This window comes from Eurosta solidaginis, chromosome 3 (genome assembly GCF_040869045.1).
Source record: "Eurosta solidaginis isolate ZX-2024a chromosome 3, ASM4086904v1, whole genome shotgun sequence".
Classification (NCBI taxonomy): Eukaryota; Metazoa; Arthropoda; class Insecta; order Diptera; family Tephritidae; genus Eurosta; species Eurosta solidaginis.
Window position 1 is genome coordinate 251,257,609 of NC_090321.1, and position 23,467 is coordinate 251,281,075.

The 23,467-nt window shown below is 37.6% G+C and overlaps 1 protein-coding gene and 1 long non-coding RNA gene across 2 annotated transcripts in view; both read right to left on the reverse strand.

Moving 5' to 3' along the window:
• The window catches only part of LOC137247075 (trypsin-2-like), a 190,444-nt gene that overhangs the window by 65,975 nt on the left and 101,002 nt on the right, over positions 1-23,467 (reverse strand). The window lies entirely within an intron of this gene.
• Positions 12,656-15,769, reverse strand: LOC137247074 (uncharacterized). Its single transcript, XR_010951773.1, has 2 exons — positions 13,765-15,769; positions 12,656-13,702 (listed from the first exon to the last, which is right to left on the reverse strand). It is a non-coding gene; the product is annotated as an uncharacterized lncRNA (long non-coding RNA).

Below are 23,467 nucleotides of genomic sequence, written 5' to 3' on the forward strand. Positions count from 1 at the left end.
GTAACAACTACGCATTGCCTGATGTCAGTGTTAAAGCTGGTGTAACAAAAACAAATGGTGTTGGATATAGGTATAATTCTAATTATAGTGAGTTCACCCTTTATCTCGGGTTCTTCGCATTTGTATGCCTTTCTTTAATTTAGAACTGGAAAGTGTAATTTGTTTCACTGCAGAACTCGGGATAAAGGGTGCACTCACTTTAATTGCAATTATATCTATTATATCCATCACCGTTTGTTTTTCCTACACCAGCTATAACTTTGACATCAGGCAATGCGCAGCTGTAATCACTGTTTGCATATTGATCAAAGAGCCAACGCAAACATATTTCAAAGTACAATTTAATGATACAATATATGGGATTTAAGAATACCTACTAGGCTGCGAATTGACACCGCCCAAAAGCACAAACAGCAGCGCGAAATAATTCCGTAAATTCATTGCAGTTTGTGACTTCTTCCGCCGATTGTTAATTATAAAGTGCTTAAAACAAGAAAACTCCCCTGGACATTATTTATACCTTGTTTATGGTTTAAGAAATTTTCAAAACTAGGTGAACAAACAGTTTTCGTTCTACCTTATAACAAAGTCAAGATAATTAAGGAGATATTTCTTTTAATTGCTTATATGTTTATGTGTATTAGGGAGTTTCAAAATATTATAGTGAAAACAATTGCAAAATCGTGGGTCATTTAGAAGGCAGTGCTCAATGCTGTTTAAAAAGGGGAAACGTAAATTTTTCTACAATTTCATAAAAAAAAAAACAATAGAAAAGTTATTACACAAAACCCCAAATTTAGTTGGTTCAGTCATAACTGGTTTTCGATTAGCCTCTACAATCTGCAGCAACAACTGTTTTCCTCCTCATCATTTGTTATGACTTTGTGAAAATCTTGAATAAGTTTAAAAACTCTTTGATTTTATTAACTATACTTCCCTTTTTTAACTCTGCCTCCTGTTCCCATTAACTTGGGTGTTTATTCGAAAAGTTTGGTTAACGTTTGGCTAAGTGAACAACAACTGCCGTCATCCAGTGAATTTTACAGCTCCGGCTCACGCTCAATTCTCACGGGCATGCTCTGGATCATTCAGAGACTTGAGAAGCAGATGTTGTGATATTGTCGCACACGTGAAATGTGATGGGCAGATGTCGCCGCTGTTTTTCATTTAACTCATACAGCGAAAGGCTAAACAGCGACATCTATTTTTGAAAAAGTAGGTTTTTTAAAGGCAGCGTCGCCGGCGAAAGGCTAAACAGCGACATCTATTTTTGAAAAAGTAGGTTTTTTAAAGGCAGCGTCGCCAAACTAAAGACAAGTAATTAACAAATTATCTGGCTCACAAATTGAACCTGACTTCCATCTGGATTTATCTGGCTCAAATCGTTGTTGTTGCATTTACATGCAAAATTATTTATCTGGTTCAGGCTCTTTGCCACCGGATGATGGCTAACATTGTCAATTCATATTCATCACTTAGTAAATTAGCATTTCCTCTAACCAGCCTTAGCAATACAGGGACGGATTATTTATTCACAATGTTCACTTTATTTGCATAGATAGGTTGCTTTCTTGGAAACAAATTGACAATAACCCCAATACGCTTAGAGTAGTGTAGTAAGAAAGGAACCTTAAGAACCTGGAACTAGCATCAAATGACGAGCGGATGCACATAGAGGCGGCCGAGCTTGTAGCGTACAAACAGTTCAACGATGCTGCTAGACGTAAAAGTACCCATAAGACGATGCCAGCAGAGAAGGTGGAAACGGAATTCAGAGTCTGAAATCAGCGGTTAAATTGCATTGTGTGTGCGGAGTGGCGGAGAATATGAAGAAAGACTATCGAGCTCCTCCTGACTAAGTGATAAAACAATACGACTACTGAGTAAAGTATCGATATTTTACCTCGATACTTTTCCCCGATACTTTACCGAGCGCCGATGGTCTACATGTTTAAGGTCAACAAACTTCAGTCCATTAGCACCATAACTTGAGCATAAATTGAGATCGTCGACGATGCGGTAAAAGCATTTAACTTGACCCGACTTTTTGGCAATGGTAGAATGAGAGACGATTTCTGCATATGGTAGTAAAAGAAAAATATGTGTTTATTGTCCAGAATCACAAACTCCAACAAAATTATGAAAATCTTTATTTGTTTATAGATAAACGTAAGGCGCGAAAACATACGAACAGATTTAAATCCAGGCTTCTCTTCCAATTTTCGTCGTGCTCCTTTTTAATTTTTGATACAAATTTGCGGGACGGAACCTACTTGTTTTATGCCGACCCCGAAAGGCATCTGCATGGCAGACAAGTTTTCACTGAGAAGCTTTCCATGGCAGAAGGCGTTTCTAAAATTTTGACGTTGCTTTGCGCGGGGTGTGAACTCATGATAGTCGGTTTGGTAGGCGGAGCACGCTACCCTCAAACCACCCCGGAAAAGCTGCTAGCTGCATAAAATTTCAATATATTTTAATTTGTCATGCATTATAGCTTTTTCGTTCTACTGCGAAATTTTGGTGGATGAAGTTAACAGCTCTACACCATCGTCGGCGATATATTGGTACTGAAAATGGTCGAAATCAGATTATATCAACGCCCACTTTCAAAAATAGAAAAAAGAAACAATGACTTAACACAGCATACTGATGAAATTGTGAAACTTGTTGAGTAGATAACAAAAAGTTACGATGTATAATATAAATTTATTACAATTTTGTAAAATGGGCGTGGCACCGTCCAGATTAAGCAGAATAATATTTAAAAGTTTTGAAAACCGTTAATAAAAAGCCGTTGATATCATTTTGCAATATGGCGAAAATATGGTCCTTGGTATTATATATAGATCCGATCAAAAGCGGATAAGGACCTCGTCTATTTTGACGAAATGAGGCTTACAGTTTGAATCTTAACAAAATTTCCAATACATATATACATACATATATGGTACGTAACAATACTAATAGTAGAGATAGTTTTATAAAAATCTTCTGATACAGTCAACCACGGCATTTTATTGCAAGGCTTATTAGGGTCTCATCTTCCACCTAGTCTCAAAAGGTGCACCGCAAATTATCTGTCTGATCGGCAGACATCGGTGCAGCTCAAGAACGTAGCATCTAAGCCCAGAAGAATTAAATAAGGTGGTATTCTATCCCTGCTTTTTTTAACTTCAATATATCGGAGCTCCCTTCGCCACCAGAAGTAGTAACCATTGTTTCCTACGCCGCTGACTGCACAATAATGGCTACATGTGCCGGCCCACCCATCGATGAGCTGTGTAATTTCTCCAGTTTTCACCCCTCGCGAAATCTGACATTGCCACCGGCCAAATCATAGGCGGCCTTATTTACAACATACACAAAACAAAGGTCGACCATATTGGGCATCTACGTCGACGGCATTACGTTACCGCATCCGCAACTATACCTAGAATCCAGAGCCGTAACAAAATTCGCAACTCTCTTGCCGGCAGCACTTGGGTAAATATAAAGAGACGCTCATTACCACTTAAAAAACAATTGGCTGGTCGCTTGCATGCTGCGCGTTCCTAATACGGCCGCCGACCCTAAAGGATACTTACTGGAAGAAAATAGAGGCCTGTCAAAACACCGTTCTCAGAAACGACACGGCTGCCTTCTTATATCCACAGAGAGCTACCTACATAGTGAAGGGAGAATAGTCCCCATTAGGGAGAGAAATGATATGCTGAACAAACAGTTTCTGTTGAATATTTTTATACTCAGTTGAGCAGAGCTCACAGAGTATATTAACATTGATTGGATAACGGTTGGTTGTACAGGTATAAAGGAATCGAGATAGATATAGACTTCCATATATCAAAATCATCAGGATCGAAAAAAAATTTGATTGAGCCATGTCCGTCCGTCCGTCCGTCCGTCCGTTAACACGATAACTTGAGTAAATTATGAGGTATCTTGATGAAATTTGGTATGTAGGTTCCTGAGCACTCATCTCAGATCGCTATTTAAAATGAACAATATCGGACTATAACCACGCCCACTTTTTCGATATCGAAAATTTCGAAAAACCGAAAAAGTGCGATAATTCATTACCAAAGACCAATAAGGCGATGAAACTTGGTAAGTGAGTTGAACTTATGACGCAGAATAGAAAATTAGTAAAATTTTGGACAATGGGCGTGGCACCGCCAAGTTTTAAAAGAAGGTAATTTGAAAGTTTTGCAAGCTGTATTTTGGCAGTCGTTGAAGATATCGTGATGGAATTTGGCAGGAACGTTACTCCTATTGCTTTATGTATGCTTAATAAAAATTAGCAAAATCGGAGAACGACTACGCCCACTTTAAAAAAAAAATTTTTTTAATTCAAATTTTAACAAAAAATTTAATATCTTTACAGTATATAAGTAAATTATGTCAACATTCAATTCCAGTAATGATATGGTGCAACAAAATACAAAAATAAAAGAAAGTTTCAAAATGGGCGTGGCTCCGCCCTTCTTCATTTAATTTGTCTAGGATACTTTTAATGCCATAAGTCGAACAAAAATTTACCAATCCTTGTAACATTTGGTAAGGGCTTAGATTCTGGGACGATAACTTATTTCTGTGAAAAAGGGCGAAATCGGTTGAAGCCACGCCCAGTTTTTATACACAGTCGACCGTTTGTCCTTCCTCTCGGCCGTTAACACGATAACTTGAGCAAAAATCGATATATCTTAATTAAACTTAGTTCACGTACTTATCTGAACTCACTTTGTATTGGTATAAAAAATGGCCGAAATCGGACTATGACCACGCTCACTTTTCCGATATCGAAAATTACGAAAAACGAAAAAAATGCCATAATTCTATACCAAATACGAAAAAAGAGATGAAACATGATATTTGGATTAGTTTTTTGACGCAAAATATAACTTTACAGAAAAACTTTGTAAAACGGGTGTGACACCTACCATATTAAGTAGAATGAAATGAAAAAGTTCTGCAGGGCGAAATAAAAAACCCTTGAAATCTTGGCAGGAATACTGTTGGTGGTATTATATATATAAATAAATTATTGGTATCCAACAGATGATGTTCTGGGTCACCCTGGTCCACATTTTGGTCGATATATGGAAAAGGCCTTCACATTGTTTGATACCCATATGTAATATGCAACTACCACCACTCCCTTTTAAAAGCCTCATTAATACCTTTAATTTGATACCCATATCGTACAAACACATTCTAGAGTCACCCCTGATCCACCTTTATGGCGATATCTCGAGAAGGCGTCCACCTATAGAACTAAGGCCCACTCCCTTTTAAAATACTCATTAACACCTTTCGTTTGATACACATATCGTACAATCGCATTCTAGAAAACCATAATGTAGAAGCGAGAATTTGGCGGAAGCATCACGAAAAGCAATATGGTGTCCTTTCTCTACTAGTGATAGAACTTTTAGAATAGATAGATATAGATACTGTATAGATACTGGTACTCATATAAAATACTCGGATCAAAGTATCGATGCTAGTACTCATACTCAGTAGAAGGTATCGAGTATAATCCATCCTTTCGGAATTTTTAACAAAAGTGAAGTATGCAAGTAAGAAAGTTTGGACAAAACCGATCATTATATACCCATTTGTGTGATTTTGTATATATTTTAAGGATACATTTCAAGAGAAACATGTTGGTGATGATCAATTTATTAAAAAGATTTTTTTATCGACTTATGGCATTTCAAAAAATTTTTTTCAGTTAGAAAATAGTTTTTCTAAACGGGGTCGCCCCTCGTCAGTGGTTTCGCAAGCACTCCGAGTGTATTCTCCCATGAAAAGCTTCCCAGTGTTAATTCATCTGCTTTGCAGATGATGTTCGGAATCGGCATAAGATATGAGTTTCTCATCTCCTCAATACATAAGGAAAATTAAAAGTAGCACGACGCTAATTGGAAGAGAAGCTCGGATGTAAATCTCGTCATGTATTTTTGATGGCATTAAACGATTTATGGGGAGATGAACTAAATAGAAGGAGATCAGAACGCTTTTAATGTTTTTGTAATATTTTGTTATTTGCACTATAGTATTGTTACGTGTCAAAGTAGTCCAGGAGCCCACTGCAAAAAACATGTTGCATGTTGTATTGAAACAAGACCAATATCACCCATTTATTTGTATTTAGGGCAACCTCAAACCGTAGACTTGTCAGGTCCTACCTTGGCAAGATCGCGCTAATTCGTAGATGAAAAGTAAATTTTCGGCGAAAATATGTTGCATAGTGTATTCAAATAAAATGTTCAAATTATGAAAGCTGACAACGCCCCGACCTCAAAAGTACTGATTTGCCACCTCCTATCCTGGAAAAAATCCTCGGCAAGAAGGTTTAAAGGAAACGGTATGCTTATCCTATGTTTTATTCCTTAGTCATGCTATTTCAGTTTGTTTGCGGATTCCTTCTTTGTGAGTTAAATAAAGCTCAGCAATAAAATTTTAAGAAAATTACAAGAGCGTTTTTTGAGAAAATTGCATTTTAGTGCAACATCATGTAATATGAATTACACTGTTTGGCAGTGAAAATATTCGCTTGGCGAGATATACCTCAATTCGTTGGTCTAGTCGAGCACATAAAACCTGCGTACTTAGAGTTTCAAAGAGACCCTCAAATTTTGGAGTTAGGGGTCAAAAACCCCCTTTCCATAGGTTAATTTCATATAATATTCTACAAATACAACAACAAAAACAAACTGTTAATTTGTAAAATGTAATATATATGATTTGTACATAATTAGCGTCGATGAAATGCGAAACTTATTCTTTGCACTGAATCAGCCCAATTACGATAGGTGCACTGTTTACTTGAGCAATTTGGTTGGTTTAAAAATATAAAATTCAGCCCTTATTCAAAAGTCAAACGTGGAGCGTTTGATGTAAAGCGCGCAAAAAATAAATTAGCTAGATCACCAGTGGACCTTACCTTTGAACAAACCATCAATGCTGATGCAGCAAACACTTTGACAAGTATAACGCACTTCACAAATTCGATGTCAGCCAGTCAACGATGGCGTGTCAGTCAAAGTATGTGAACTAAAGTATTATGTCACGCATGCCAACAGTTCGGATATACAAACAGTGATGATACTTGATATGCATTGCAAAAGGGTCAAATCGAAAAAGACCGTAATAATTTTGAAAGCATAATTTCGGTTGTGAAAAAGTCAATAAATCAATTTGCTTCAAATAATAACAAGCGCGTTCTCTTCAATATATCCACTGATAGGGCAGCTTCGTCTGAAGTTGCAGACTTCCTTCTAATTGTCGTGTCACTGGGGAAAAACAGAAGATAACTTTTTTGGAAAATGTCTCTGTGGTACCTGGTAATTTTGAAAAACCGAATAAGCGGAATATCATTTCCAATTTTTCCTCTCACTGTACAAAAAAAAAAAAAATATGCAGTAAAGATGACAGCAAAACGGCTTTGCTTAGTATGGAAAGAGATGTTTTTGGAAGGCTTTTGGGTATAGCTGCGGAAAAAAGCAGATACTGAATTTTGTCTCACTTTTCCACTAGCTCAAGTACCTCCAGCATTATTTCAGTATACGCGAGAAATGAATCGTACCGAAAAATCAACGTTGGCAATACGTGGTCCACTTCAACCACGTCCAAATGACTTTGTAAGTGACATTTGTTCGTGACTGTTCGTTTTAAAGAGTACTTTTTACATTTAAGTTAAGCCGACTTTTTGGCAATGGTATAGTGGGAGACGATTTCTGCATATGGTGGTAAAAAAAAGTATGTTTTGATTGTCCAGAATCACAAACTCCAACAAAATTATGAAAATCTGCTATAAAGAAATACATGTAAGGCGCGATAATCTCCGAAGAGATTTTAGTCCGAGCTTCCCTTCCAATTCGCGTGGTGCTACTCTTGATTTATCCTACAAATTGGCGGGACGGGAACTACTTGTTTTATGCCGACTCCGAACGGCACCTGCAAGGCAGATGAGTTTTCACAGAGAGCTTTTCTTGATAGAAATACACTCGGAGTGCTTGTCAAACACTGTCGAGAGGCGACCCCGCTTAGAAAAAATTTTTTCTAATTGAAAGAACTTGTTTCTTAAATTTTGATGTTTCTTTGCTCATGGCGTGAACCCAGATCTTCGGTGTATATGACGGCGCACGCTACCATCACACCACCGTGGCCGCCAAATGCCTTAGGTTGTGCGAAAAATTGGGGTGGTTAATAAACTTAAGAATCTATTAAATAAATGAAATGAAAACAATTAATGCATCACTCATTTACTTCGAGAGTGCCACAACTCAAAAATCAAGATTTTACAGTTAAATACAAAAAAAAAATCACCATGATTTACCTATATTGTGTAAAAAATTCTTGATGATTCGTGGAAAATTGGGGGCTTGAGATAAAAATTAATTTCTAGCTTCACGCGCCCAATATATTCTAACGAATTTACTGCAAATCCTCTTATTTGCAACCTTCCGCAAAGTTCGAATCACTAAACTGTTGAATAAATAACTCCACTATTCAATAATGCTAAATGGCCTTTATTAAAGTTCTCACAATATAACGTACTTCACATTAACACTACTATTGCTCGCCAGGTGGCTTCTTAAATCAAACTGATTGTCGCACCTCTACTGTTGGAGCCTTTTATAGTGTTTGGTTTCCTCGTTGACATTTCTAGGCGGTTCTGTTCTTGAATCTACTAGTTGGTTATCTGCTATAAGTTTCTCAGCTATAACTACAGACGCACAATTTGTATAGCTTCTCTCACAGCTCATGCGCGAGTGTTTGTGCGTTGTTTCTCCGCTGCGTGTACGTGCATATGTTTAGACATAATGATTGAATTAGTGATGTGCATACACGTCACTGCTTAGCATGGGCTTAGAGATGACAGTACACCTTAGTGTTGCTAATATTCGTAACACTGCTCTACACCTAAGTCTGATAGTCGCGATCAGACAAATCTCTCGATCTAACCGCTGCTAGCCTCTCTAAATGAACCACCCTTCTATTTCGTGGTTTCCCAATTGTTTGTTTGCGGTAGATGACATCACTGATCCTCTTCACAACTCTGTACGGGCCTTCCCAACTGCACCGATTTTTGGATGGAACACCTTTCCGCCGGTGAGTATTGTATAGCAGTACCAAATCTCCCTTCCGGAAACCTTCCGAATTATTTTCCTTGTCGTACATGTGTTTCATCTTACTATTTATTACCCTGGGCCGTTCCTTCACACTCTGTTGTTTGGCCAATGAACTACTTCGTAGAGCTTGCGCTTGGCGAATTGGCTTCGCATAATCAGTATCGTTCCCACGTTTCACAACAGTAGTGCGCCCGGCTTGAAACTACCCTCGCATTTTTCTGGAAAATTCTTCCTTCGTTTTGGTGCGTCCGTTCGGGTTTTTCAATGCCAGTGTTTCTCTCGCAGGTATCTTTGATTTTATTTTGTTTGGCCCATTCGTTCCATCAACTTTTACCTTTCACTTTTGTGGTTTTTGTCGAATCTCTTTCACCACCATTCGCTTGCTGCTGAACCCTTGCTCAAAACTGAAGTTAAGTGGCACATCCTTGTTCTTATACTGCATAATCCTTCTCTGCATATCGATCCTGCTGTCTTAGTCAACTAAGAAATCCACTCCCAATAACGCTTCATCAGCGATCTCTGCCACAACGAATTTGTGTAGAACCATGACCTCCCCAATTAAGACTTCACATACCACTTCTCCCTGGACTTGGTTATACTCACCAGTAATCGTACGCAATCTTGCTCCAGGTAATGGTTTTACTTTACTGTTGACCAAATCGGATCGGATTAAAGAATGAGATGCGCCCGTATCTACAGTCAGTACACGCTCCTTGCCATCCACATTTCCTTTGACGGTAAGACTGCTCGATTTCCTTCCAGTTTGCGAGATTGGTATCACACGACTTTCAATAGCTGGGGCAAGTTCTCGATCTTTACATTTAACTCGCTCTTGCTTATCGCCTCCAGCTTTGCTGCAATGACGTGCAATGTGACTTGGGTTACCGCACTTGAAATACTTCATAACTCCGGCATATTTTTGTTGTAATCCCTTCAGTGCTTCCAAAATTGTGTCTACCCAGTCTGGCCTTTCCACTTCCACGCGATGAGCTTTGTATGCGCGCTTACTCAAAAGTGACGGTGTTTCCTGAGTCAGTGCATGGGATACCGTTTCAGCAAATGTTGGCTTTGGGTTCGCATATATGTAGCTCGTTTCGTTTCGGCATCCCGTATTCCATTTATAAAGCTCTGAATTTTAACCCTCTCGGTGTATTCCACGGGTGCGTCTGCATTTGCGAGATGAGCCATTCTTTCAACATCCGACGCAAACTCCTGCAAAGTCTCATTCGCCTTTTGGTAACGATTTTGCAACTCAATTTGATATATCTGTTTCCTATGCTCGCTTCCGTAACGTCTCTCTAGAGCGCTTTTCAATGTTTCATAGTTGTTCCTTTCGTACTCTGGAATTGTCTGTAGGATTTCAGCTGCAGGCCCTTTCAATGCCACGAACAGTGCAGCAACTTTATCTTCAGCATTTCAGTTGTTCACTGCTGACGTCTTCTCAAATTGAAGCTTGAATACCTCGAAAGGAACAGAGCCGTTAAACAAATGGAGTTTTAACCTTCGGATTGCTCGCTGGAACAGCTGGGCGATTTAGTTGTAACTGTTGCATGAGACCTTTCAACGCTTCTATCTCGGCATCAATTTTGTCCTCGAGTTGTAAAATTTTTGCATCCTGCTCTTCCAGTTTCGCAAAGAGCTGCGCTGATACCTGTTCCGAAATTTTTTCTCGACAATCCAGATATACGTGCCTCTTGCGCTTCTAGTTGAGATGACATACATGTCTTCTGTTCTTCCAATTGAGATGACATTTGCGACGCCATTTCTGAAATGCGTGCCTCCTGTGACTCCAGCTGAGATGCCATTGTCGATGTTTCTGCAGATATTTTGCTCGTCACTGTCTGCGGTGTTTAATTTTTTCTTCCATTTTTGTTGTTGTTTTGTCGCTATTATAATGAAAGACATACTCCTCAGCATTGATTCCTTCAAATACCATAGCTACACTTAGTCGTCTTTGTAGCTGGTATTTATCGCCAAAAGTAGCCAATCCACGGACTTCCAACTCCTCCTTCAGTTGCTGGATCGTCAATTCGCTCAACTTTGCCATGTCCAAGTTGTATTCGAAGTCTTCGGAATTTATTCAACAATCCCACTTCTGACACCAATTTTAACGAATTTACTGCAAATCCTCTTATTTGGAACCTTCTGCTAAGTTCGAATCACTAAACTGTTGAAGAAATAACTTCACTATTCAATAATGCAAAATGGCTTTTATTAAAGTTCTCACAATATAACGTAATTCACAATAACACTACTATTGCTCGCCAGGTGGCTTCTTAAATCAAACTGATTGTCGCGCCTCTACTTGTGCTGCCTTTTATAGTGTTTGGTTTCCTCGTTGACATTTCTAGGCGGTTCTGTTCTAGAATCTACTAGTTGGTTATCTCAGTTTCTCAGCTATAACTACAGATGCCCATTTTTTATAGCTTCTCTCACAGCTCATGCACGTGTGTTTGCGCGTTGCTTCTCCGCTGCGTGTACGTACATATGCGTAGACATAATGATTGAATAGTGATGTGCATACACGTCACTGCTTAGCATCGGCTTAGAGATGACAGTACCCTTAGTGTTGCTAATATTAGTAACAATATGAAGGGTATAGAAGCAAAAGGCTCAAAATTTTTTGGACGTGGAAACAGAAAATATACGTAGCCTGATTGATGAGTTGAATAAGTTCAGGGGGCAATGGTCGATCATACTTCAAGAATGTAAGGTTCAGGCAGGGAGTATAAGAGTTGTGAATACCTTCGCAGAGAAAAGAAGGAAGCTAAGAAAGCGCCAGTTTGATGAATTACCTGGCGAATCGCCTGAATGGAAGTTTTTTACGTTCTTTTGGACTGCTTGATTGGTAACATGAAAAGACGTTTCGAAACCGTAAATGACATTGCGATTAAATTTAGTTTTTTGTGGAAGTATCAGGATCTGACGGAAGAAGAGCTCAGAGAAAAGGCAGCGGCATTGTGCACGATTTATGGCATCGATATTTCTACGGATCTAATAGATGAAAAAATCATTCATCCCAAAGCCACCCACTTAGAAAAGTTGGGATGTGATTCGCTGCCACCATTTCAACTTCTGAACAAATTTCATGACTTGAAGATGGAAGTATTATTTCCTAACATCTGCATACCATTAAGAATATTTTGCACACTTCCAGTCAGTGTGGCTGAAGGGGAGCGTTCTTTTAGTCTATTGTTATACTATGAGCCAAAATCGGCTTGACAAGCCGTGGGACATTGGGGTTGGAGTCCAGCCTTGCTCGCAACATTGGTTTTGAATCGGTAATTTCCATATTCGCAGACCAAAAAGCACGGAAGGTTTTCCTTGGCTTATTCAAGCTTCTAAAATGTACATATTTAGAAAAAGTTAATGTAAGCAAATCAAACAATGTAATCTAACATTTCATTTATGTAAGTGCTCCAGTAAATCTTATTTTATATGAAATAAAACTAACAATGTGAATTGAAAAATGTATGTATGTTATGCTATTTTTTTACTGGGTTGAGTTTATTTTTGGGGGGGGGGGGGGGCGTAAACGCGAACTGTCCGAGGGGCCCGGTTCGGCTCTCTGCGGCCCTGCTTCCTCGACCATCTTCGTGACGGCATCGTTGTCCTCCCCTTTCCCGTTTCGAGGCCCACTTCAGCCTCTCCCACTCGTAGCAAATTACGATTCATATTCTCGGGACTTCTTTTCCCGGGTTCTAAATGCTGTGCTGGGTGTTCCTCTGTGCGATTCGCAGCACCATTTGTCTACTGGTTCGCTCCTAACACCCTCGAGGTGACGTCCGCGTCCTCCATCTGTCCCTTTTCTCTAAGGCTTTTTAGGTCCTTTTCGACTTCGCCCACTTTTAGCGTGTTAGGATTGTTATCCTCGGCACTTCTTTTCCTGGGTCGCATGTAAATTTTTTTTCTTTTTGCTTATACCCTTGTAAATTTTCCAAAATTGCGTGTAAAGGATATCCTCCGCCTGCTTGTTTATTTGGAAAATGTAGGACTGACCATCCTGCGTAGGCCGAGATACAATAAGTACCGTCCAATCCTGTGTTGGTATACTCGGATTCTATTGTATTCTCCGACTTCGTCACGCATGTTATCCATACTTCAACTTTGGGCGTGGAACCGCCCACTTGGTACCATGGAGATTTGCGCTTTATCCACCAGCTCACAGCGCGCGTTCGTGGTTTGCCTTTGGAGGTTCGGAACCACTTCCTCCAGCCACCGCAAGCTCGCGATGTTGTCGCACGCTATCATCTTCACACCACTATATCCCCCGATCTCCCTTGCTGTTGGCTCGATCACTACTCCCAAGCGTTGGACAATTGTTAGTGCAACACGGTACTAAGAGAGAGCTCTCTTACTTCTTTTCCCTTCTCCACTCTACTTCTCTGTTTTCAGTTGTATGCTTTTCCAACACGGAGTTCATTGTATCACCACTGATCTTGCTCCCTGTGTCTGACGCATCCCTTAATGCGCTTTTGTCATCTTTGGCTTGCAACTCAGTCCTCCCCTTATCATCGTCCTTATTAAAATGATATAATGAGTCGTTCATCTTGTCCGCCCGTCCGCTGGAATATACATATTTATCTTGAATTTGTCATTTTGATAGAGCAAAAAACTGTTTGTTCACCTGATTTTGAAAATTTCTGAAACTTTAGTAAAGATATAGATAGCGCCAACAAGAGCTTTCTTGTTTTAAGTACTTTATACTTAACAATCGGTAGACGAAATCACAGTTTACAATGAATTTAAGCAATTATTTGGTGCTCATGTTAGTCTTGCTTAGCTCTCTTTTGAGCGATGCGAGTTCGTGATTCCGCATTGTAAACGGCAATTATTCGAGTATAGAGGATAGGAAATATATAGTTTCATTACATTATTTTGGGAAATATTTTTGCGCTGGTTCATTGGCCAATTTGGAAACTGTAATTACGGCCGCGCATTGCCTGAAAAAGAGAGATGCGCCTCATATCGAAGTTAAAGCTGGTGTAACCAATATGAACGCTGTTGGACATGTTCGCAATGTGCAGTGTTTGATTATTCTACCTACTTATGATGAGGAAACTTCACATATGGATATAGCTGCTTTTAAATTGAGTTCAGCATTTATCGAGATTTCTGCAATAAAACCAATTCCGCTTTGAGGTACTGAATTAGAGCCATATACAGAAATGCGAGTTAGTGGATGGGGTGTAACATGTGCAGGCTCAACTGAGCGTTCGGAACTTCTCCAAACTACTATCCTATCTATAATAGTACCGGAGGTCTGTGCTATTTGTTATAAGCCGATAAGATCTTTAACATCATCAATGATTTGTAGTGGACTTGCTGGTGGTGACACATGTGATGGAGATTCTGGAGCAGCGGGCGTTGTGAATGGATAAATGTGTGCGGTGGTATCAGGTGGGATAGCTTGTGGAAACCCCAGATATCCGGGTATATATACAAATTTAAATGATGCACAAGTTCTAAAATTTGTAAAAGAATCGATGAAACCTTAAACGTCCCATTTCAGAATTTGTGTCATAAACGCTGCAGCTCACGTCAAAACGTATTGCTTTTATGCTACGATAGGGCGTTTTTAAGACAGGATGATATACATACATAAATATATTTTTCTTTATTAACAACTTTGATATACAATAAAATGACATTAATTATTTTAAAAATATATAAAAATGTGTGCAAGAAGATATGGATTAAATTTTTTTTATTTTGCATCGGAAGCTAAAATCTAAATTAACTGGAGATTGCGAAAACGGCCTTTAATGTGTCCATAGTGTCAACAGTTTGTTGTTTGAAGACCAAATGGAAAAACCACAATTAGACATCAGTACTTATCTTATAAAATAACTTCACCCTCTTGGCAAAATATTCAATATGTTTTAACCTAAAATATATTAAAAAAGTAATAGGGAACTTGACAGCTCTCTCTTTTCTAAAAAAATATTTAACCTTTTGATTTCAAAAACCTTTAAATTTTGCATAAAGTCTTTTTAAGATCGCGAGTCTTTGGTGCACATAATAAGTGAAAATTTGAATATTTGTGTTAACAAAAACGTTACGCGCATTCGTAAAACAAAATTAAGAGATCGAGAATATTGACACGCTGTGCTTTGCGAAGTTTGGCAGGATGTAGCAGCCACACGTGCTTTAAGGCTTCTATTCTAAGAAAAGGGGACGCCGGTGGAAAAAGATCAGTGGTCTAGCGTTAAGAAACTGTTCGCATATTTGAGAAAAAAGACATCAGTTCTAAAGATTTTATTGACTTCTCAGCGCAAACAAGTACTTGTGAGAAGGCGCGTTTGTTCCACAGTGCGGTACCTGCACCTTGCCGGTTGCATGTTTCTGAAGGGCCAAAAGTTATTCTAAATGCACCGCCTCTATATGTAAATAAAGAGCCATATTATAGAGATGCGCAGACTCAGACTGAAGGCTTGGTGGCGATGCCGCTATATAGCGGCCGTTACATAGCGGTAGAGTATGTTGTCCAACATGTTGCATTGTAAATGTAATTATGTGGAAACTAAGAAGACGGTGAAGTTCACCGTAACGTAATATAGCGGTACTGCATAAAATTTTACCGCCGTCATGATGGTAGAAATTCGTAAATCACCGTTTTTTGCCACCGCAAAGCGGTGAACATTTTGTCAAATAAGTGAAATTATTTATAAAAAAACAACATTTTTGAATAAACATTTTGTTTTGTACGTTTATTTAAAGAAAATAATAAAAAACTAAAAAAAAAAAACACGCAAAAATGCAAAATTTAATTTTATAATAATCCAACAAAGCGGTGCCGCTTAAAACGGTGAGTATACTGGGCGCTTTTTAGCGGTCGTAACATAGTGTAGTGTGTTGATAGTAAATTTAAACAAAAGTATAAGTTCAGTAGCGCTAATGCTTAGCGCAGACATCAGAATTCCCTTTATTCGTGAATACTTTTTATTTTATACAAAAGTTTTTAACCTATACATATATACATTCTTACATTAATAATTACATACAGCGAATTATTATATTGACCTACATATTGTCAATATGATTCCTACTTGAGCAATTTGGGTATGACGCATTAATGCATTAGGTGACTTAGTGAAAGCGAATGAACTTATGGTAGTTACCTGGGTCAATGAACGAGCGTTTGTAATGTTAAGCTTGTTTGAAATGGGCTGAATTCCACGCGATACTACAATAGCGGCACCGCTTTTGGAGAAAACCAAGCCTTGAGTAAGTAAAATACTTAGGTTATCTTGTACTATCTTATATGTAAATTGGTTTGGGTCGATTTGTATGGACGGAAGTTAACCTATATCGCGCCATCGATTTTTCGATAGGATTTGGGCTCAGGAAAAAAGTTCCACTACACATACCCAAAAAAATAATTTTCGAGCCTTCGAAAAAAAGTCGATTTTTCGACCAAAATTCTTCAAAATCTCCATAAAAGAAATTTTTTTCCAAAATCTGCATTTACCAATTTTGCATTTGCCAACTGACACGAAAAAAATACATAAAAAATTATTTTGTGCCTTGAAAATGAAAAAAATGCATAAAAAATCGATGAAATTTCACAGGCTCGAAAATTATTTTTTTTGGGTATGCGTAGTGGAACTTTTTTTTCGTGAGCCCAAATCCTATCGAAAAATCAATGGCGCGGTATCGGTTAATAAATCGACCCAGTCTAATGTACATAGATATGTACATATGTAGCTTGTAGACTCCGAGACCACTCCGCAGATTTTGTTAAACTTGTGATTAGATACAAATAGACGAAGTCCTGTACAAGTACATTGTCCATTGGGTGTAGCACTGAAGTCTCTCTTATTATAAGCTTTTATTTACTTTCACTTGGCTGTTGTCTGTAATCAAATCTTGCAAGTTAAATTTGTTACACTTCCCGGTGTCCGATTGATCTGAAATTTTGCACACATATATAACGATGACAACGCAATATTACTTTGTGAGAATTCGATACATTAATCGATAACGGAGTCATCGGTAAAAATTTGTATTCACAAGGGAATAAAAGCCGAAGTCCTCAAGAACGCAGGTAACTTCGCTTTGTTTGTGTATGAAACAAACGTAGAAGTTACGCTGTTATCGCTAAATGTTGCATACTTTTTATTGTATACTTTTCTGAGCACTTGATTTTGTTTTACAGATTTTCGGCGATGGAACAGAGCAGAGATCTGCAATGAGTAGTTGTAAACTGAACGTGACATAGGCAAAGTCACAATAAAATATGATTTTAAGTTAGTTAACATTCGAATATAATAACTTGACTGTTCAAAGTTGACTTCGAAGAAACCTTGTAATGTGGATGCATTAAAAGAGATGAATAGGATGTGAAACCTTACAAATAACTAAGTAAAGCTTACATAACTACATTCTACATTGTGATAACAAGAAAAGGAGGTTCTAAATATTCCTAATTATACCATCAAAATTTAACACGCTTTTATTAGAATAATTGGGACTGTGATATAAACTGTAAGATTTAATAATTTAGGTGTAAAGTTTTATTGTTTAAAATATATAATTATGTACAATATGAAATTTTTTTCTCGCAGACGAACTTATAAAGTGTTATATTTCTTTACGGTCAATTTATATTTTACTTTTTAGTTAATTTTATTAAACAATAATAAAAGCTTATTTTTAAAAAAGTTTTTTTTCTCTAATTTTATTTTAACACAATATTATTGCATGCGTTTGAACATCACTCATATACAAACATCCCACTTAAAGTTATTTTGCACGTACAATTCACAGCTGACATACACGCGAACTGCATTTTCAACCTGTAACTTTTGCGTCACAGTTTTTAAAATTTCACCATAATAATTTTTTCATAACGCGCCTATAACTTCAAAAAGTTGGGTGTTATCTATCTATATATATAAAATAGGATGTATGTATGTATGTATGTATGTTTGTATGTTTGTATGATTGTATGAGGCTTATGGACTCCGAAACTACAACGCCGATTTTATTAAAATTTTCATGATAACTTAGTAGGAACCCGCAGAGTGTTTGTGAAAAGTTGTTTTCCAGGAAGTGGACCAGGGACCGATTTATTCTAAACTATCGTATATATGGCTCGATTTGCCTGAAATTTGGTATGTAGGTAGGCGTTATATCTAGAATAAAATGTCGGATAATTTTTGTTCCGGGAAGTGGACCAGGATACATATTGGTGACTAGGGTCTCGAGATATAGGACAAAAAGTGGACCCGGGCACCCCTAAAATGTGTTTATACAATATGGATATCAAATGAAAGCTGCTGACGAGTGCTTTAGTACAGGGTAGTTTTCATACCTACTGGTGACTAGGGTCTCGAGATATAGGCCAAAACATGGACCCGTATACCCCTAAAATGTGTGTGTATTATGGATATCAAATGAAAGCTGTTGCTGAGAGCTCTTCATGGTGATATTCGATTTAGTCGCATCAACCTGGCAAAACTGATAAATATGCATGCGAAGCCGAAATAAAGACATGAATTAATAATACCCACATTCCTATTTACATACGTCCTATTCGATTTGTCTGAAATTTGGTATATAAATTTGCCTATATTAGTATTTACGATGCTTTTCTTCCGGAGTAGACCAGAGACGGACTGGGACTGGGATTAGGACTGGGACTGAGACTGAGACTCGGTGTGGGACTCGGACTGAGACTCGGAATGGGACTCGAACAAAATACATACCACCCTCTGGGACTGGTAATAAGATATGAAAAAGAATGAGAAAAACTTGAAAGAAGAGAAAAGAGAGAAGGAGACTGAGAAAGAGATAGAATGAGACGAAGATGGAGATAGATGAAGCGAAAAATACGGAGGGAGGAGTGAATACAAAGATTACTTAGGAAAAATTGTAGAGGGGCGAGGGCAGAGTTAGACGGAAAAATCTTATTAAAATGTATGCAGATATACCAAATTTAGGGCAGAACAACGTCTGCCAGGTCTGCTAGTAATTTCATAGAACCTAAGTCCAAGCTACGTTCCTTTGTTATGACATAATAAAATTATTTTACATGAAATTCCAAAATCGTGTAATTTTTAAGGCGTGTAACTTTACATTTTAAGAAATTAAACCAAAATTACCTACCAAAACTGCCAGCCCCGTATGTGTAAGAAACTTTTGAGTTTATAAATGTCTTTAGAATAACATGAAATTTGTGTGTGTTATGGACTTATACGCAATTCTTCAAATTCCCGCAGTGTTCAAAATAATACAATTGCGTTCTTTCTGTCACGGGAGAGATTTTTGTCTTATGCGAAAGGGGAAACTTAATTATTTTATTAAACAAAATTGTGACTCCATTAAGTTTCTGTGTGAAATTGGTATAAGTTTAGAATAACCTTTTGCAGAGTAATATGACTGTAACTTTTGTAGTTAACAACTGATTTTAAATCTTTTGTAAGTTTTGGATAGACAAAACTTCATTCTAAAAAATGGCATAAACAATTTTTAGGATAAGTATGAACATTTGTGCGTATTCACCCAACAAACCAATTTTTTTGGTAACTGATAAATAAGCCTTAAGACGTACGATGTACAATATTTACCATACTATTAGGTTTATATATCAGGAGTGAAATCAGTATTCCTTATCGCTTAATAGCGCTTATACCAGTTTTTGCTGTGCACTTTTAAATCCATACAAAATTTGCGTCCCACTAATACTTAAATCAAGATGTTAATTACTTTTGTCAGCCAACTTAACTTAGACCAGTGTTGCAGCTTAAAATTTAGTGCTCTGCTTCCAACTTTGGTATTATGGCAGTGTACAGGAACTCGGCTATTCAAGAAGTTAATTATTCATAAATTCGAACATACCACCGCCTAACTAACTTGATGAGTGCAATACAAAATTACGGCAATATCATGAGATACATTATAAAATATTTTATATTAAAATTACAATTTTCCATCGTCATAAAATATATCTCCTTTAGTGGGTAAAATACATAACTTTGCTATATATCGTACCAACTCTCCACTAGCTGTCCTTAGTGTGACCTCCCGTACACGATCATCACCTCCAGGATGGCATTTTATGACCCTGGCTAGTATCTATTTTAGCGGAGGAGTTCACTAAAAACAGCGACAACATGGCCTTCTTTACAGTTTCGAGATTGTCGAAACAATTTTGAACGACATTGTAAACTTGACAAATATTCGTCTCTCCCACGATGCCAAAAATGAGTTCTAATAGTTGATATTGCTGTTGAAGATTACCATCAAACCCATTACCCTGAGCCTCTGTGATCGACTTTAGCGGTTCACATATTATGAAGTGCCCTTTTTACGTTTGTTACCAGCCTCCCAATATCCTCCCATATGAGGTGCAGAATGGGGGTTAAATCGCCATTCAATGTTGGAATCAGCAACACGAAGTTTATCATCCACCACGCCTTGTTTGAAACTGCTAGGCAGAATTCGTTAAGCACCCACACAATTTGGAATGTTGTTAAAGAATAAAACCTGTACGATTGATGAACCTTTTAAAAGGGTTGAGAAATACTGTTGCTGACAAGTCACCGACGAATTCCAAATGCATAGCGCCAGTGCACATACACGCGAATGAATAAATATAACCCTTAAGAGATTTTGCTCCTCTGCCATGCGTAAATTTGTACATGTACAGGCCCGGAAAATGCGTCATAGATGATCCTGATGGACCCTTGCGAATTTCCGAACAGATCAGTTGATCCATAACCAATATGTCAATGCGACCAGGCTTCATAAATTGAGGGTCTGCTAGAAATAATCCTTGAACGTACGGCTATCTTGATGCAACCACAGTTTGAGTGGGCTAATCACCCGTAATTTTTGGCAAAATTAGTGCATTAATAATTGGGTAAAAGGTCACCTTCAACTCGTCCTCTTTGAGATGATCCAATGCCAGCCATATGGTGCTTATGGATAGACCAAGATGTTGAACACACGACTCAGTCACGAAAGAGGCGTGCAATCTAGAATCGAACAACAAATGTGGCGATTGCCAATGATCAGCACAATCTCTTACCTTTGCTAGGGCAGTAGCAAGCAAAACTGTTTTATTTGCGTGTATTGGATCAGGTTCAGTATTCAAACACGGTGATACTGTGCATGTACAAATTTACGCATGGCAGAGGAGCAAAATCTGTTAAGGGTTATATTTATTATACTCAGTTGAGCAGAGCTCACAGAGTATATTAACTTTGATTGGATAACGGTTGGTTGTACAGGTATAAAGGAATCGAGATAGATATAGACTTCCATATATCAAAATCATCAGTATCGAAAAAAAATTTGATTAAGCCATGTCCCTCCGTCCGTCCGTCCGCCCGTTAACACGATAACTTCAGTAAATATTGAGGTATCTTGATGAAAATTGGTACATAGGTTCCTGGGCACTCATCTCAGATCGCCATTAAAAATGAACGATATCGGACTATAACCACGCACACTTTTTCGATATCGAAAATTTCGAAAAATCGAAAAAGTGAGATAATTCATTACCAAAGACGGACAAACCGATGAAACTTGGTACGTGAGATGAACTTATTACGCGAAATATAAAATTAGTAAAATTTTGGACAATGGGCGTGGCACCGCCCACTTTTAAAAGAAGGTAATTTAGAAGTTTTGCAAGCTGTAATTTGGCAGTCGTTGAAGATATCATGATGAAATTTGGCATGAACGTTACTCATATTACTATATGTATTCTTAATAAGAATTAGCAAAATGGGAGAACGACTACGCCCACTTTTAAAAAAAAATTTTTTTTAAGTCAAATTAAAAAAAAAAATTAATATCTTTACAGCATATAAGTAAATTATGTCAACATTCAACTCCAGTAATGATATGGTGCAACAAAATACAAAAATAAAAGAAAATTTAAAAAGGGCGTGGCTGCGCCCTTTTTCATTTAATTTGTCTAGGATACTTTTAATGCCAAAAGTCGAACAAAAATTTACCAATCCTTATGAAATTTGGTAGGGGCTTAGACTCTAGGACGATAACTGTTTTCTGTGAAAAAGGGCGAAATCGGTTGAAGCCACGCCCAGTTTTTATACACAGTCGACCGTCTGTCCTTCCGCTCGGCCGTTAACACGATAACTTGAGCAAAAATCGATATATCTTTACTAAACTTAGCCCACCTACTTATCTGAACTCACTTTATCTTGGTATAAAAAATGGCCGAAATCCGACCATAACCACGCCCACTTTTTCGATATCGAAAATTACGAAAAATGAAAAAAATGCCATAATTCTATACGAAATACGAAAAAAGGGATTAAACATGGTAATTGGATTGGTTTATTGACGCAAAATATAACTTTAGAAAAAAACTTTGAAAATGGGTGTGACACCTACCATATTAAGTAGAAGAAAATGAAAAAGTTCTGAAGGGCGAAATCAAAAGCCCTTGGAATCTTTGGCAGGAATTCTGTTCATGGTATTACATATATAAATAAATTAGCGGTACCCGACCGGTGATGGTCTGGGTCACCCTGGTCCACATTTTGGTCGATATCTCGAAAACGCCTTCACATATCATTCATTCATTAATACCTTTAATTTGATACCCATATCGTACAAACACATTATAGAGTCACCCCTGGTCCACCTTTATAGCGATATATCAAGTTAGTTAGGCGTTGGTATGTTCGAATTTATGAATAATTAACTTCTTGAATAACTGAGTTTCTGTACACTGCCATAATACCAAAGTTGGAAGCAGAGCACTAAATTTTAAGCTGCAACACTGGTCTAAGTTAAGTTGACTGACAAAAGTAATTAACATCTGGATTTAAGTATTAGTTGGACGCAAATTTTGTATGGATTTAAAAGTGCACAGCAAAAACTGGTATAAGCGCTATTAAGCGATAAGGAATACTGTTTTCACTACTGATATATAAACCTAATAGTAGGGTAAATATTGTACATCGTACGTCTTAAGGCTTATTTATCAGTTAACAAAAAAATTGGTTTGTTGGGTGAATACACCAAAATGTTCATACTTATCCTAAAAATTGTTTATGCCATTTTTGAGAATGAAGTTTTGTCTATCCAAAACTTACAAAAGATTTAAAATCAGTTGTTAACTACAAAAGTTACAGTCATATTACTCTGCAAAAGGTGATTCTAAACTTATACCAATTTCACACAGAAACTTAATGGAGTCAAAATTTTGTTTAATAAAATAATTAAGTTTCCCCTTTCACATAAGACAAAAATCTCTTCCGTGACAGAAAGAACGCAACTGTTTTTTTTTGAACACTGCGGGAATCTGAAGAATTGCGTATAAGTCCATAACACACACAAATTTCATGTTA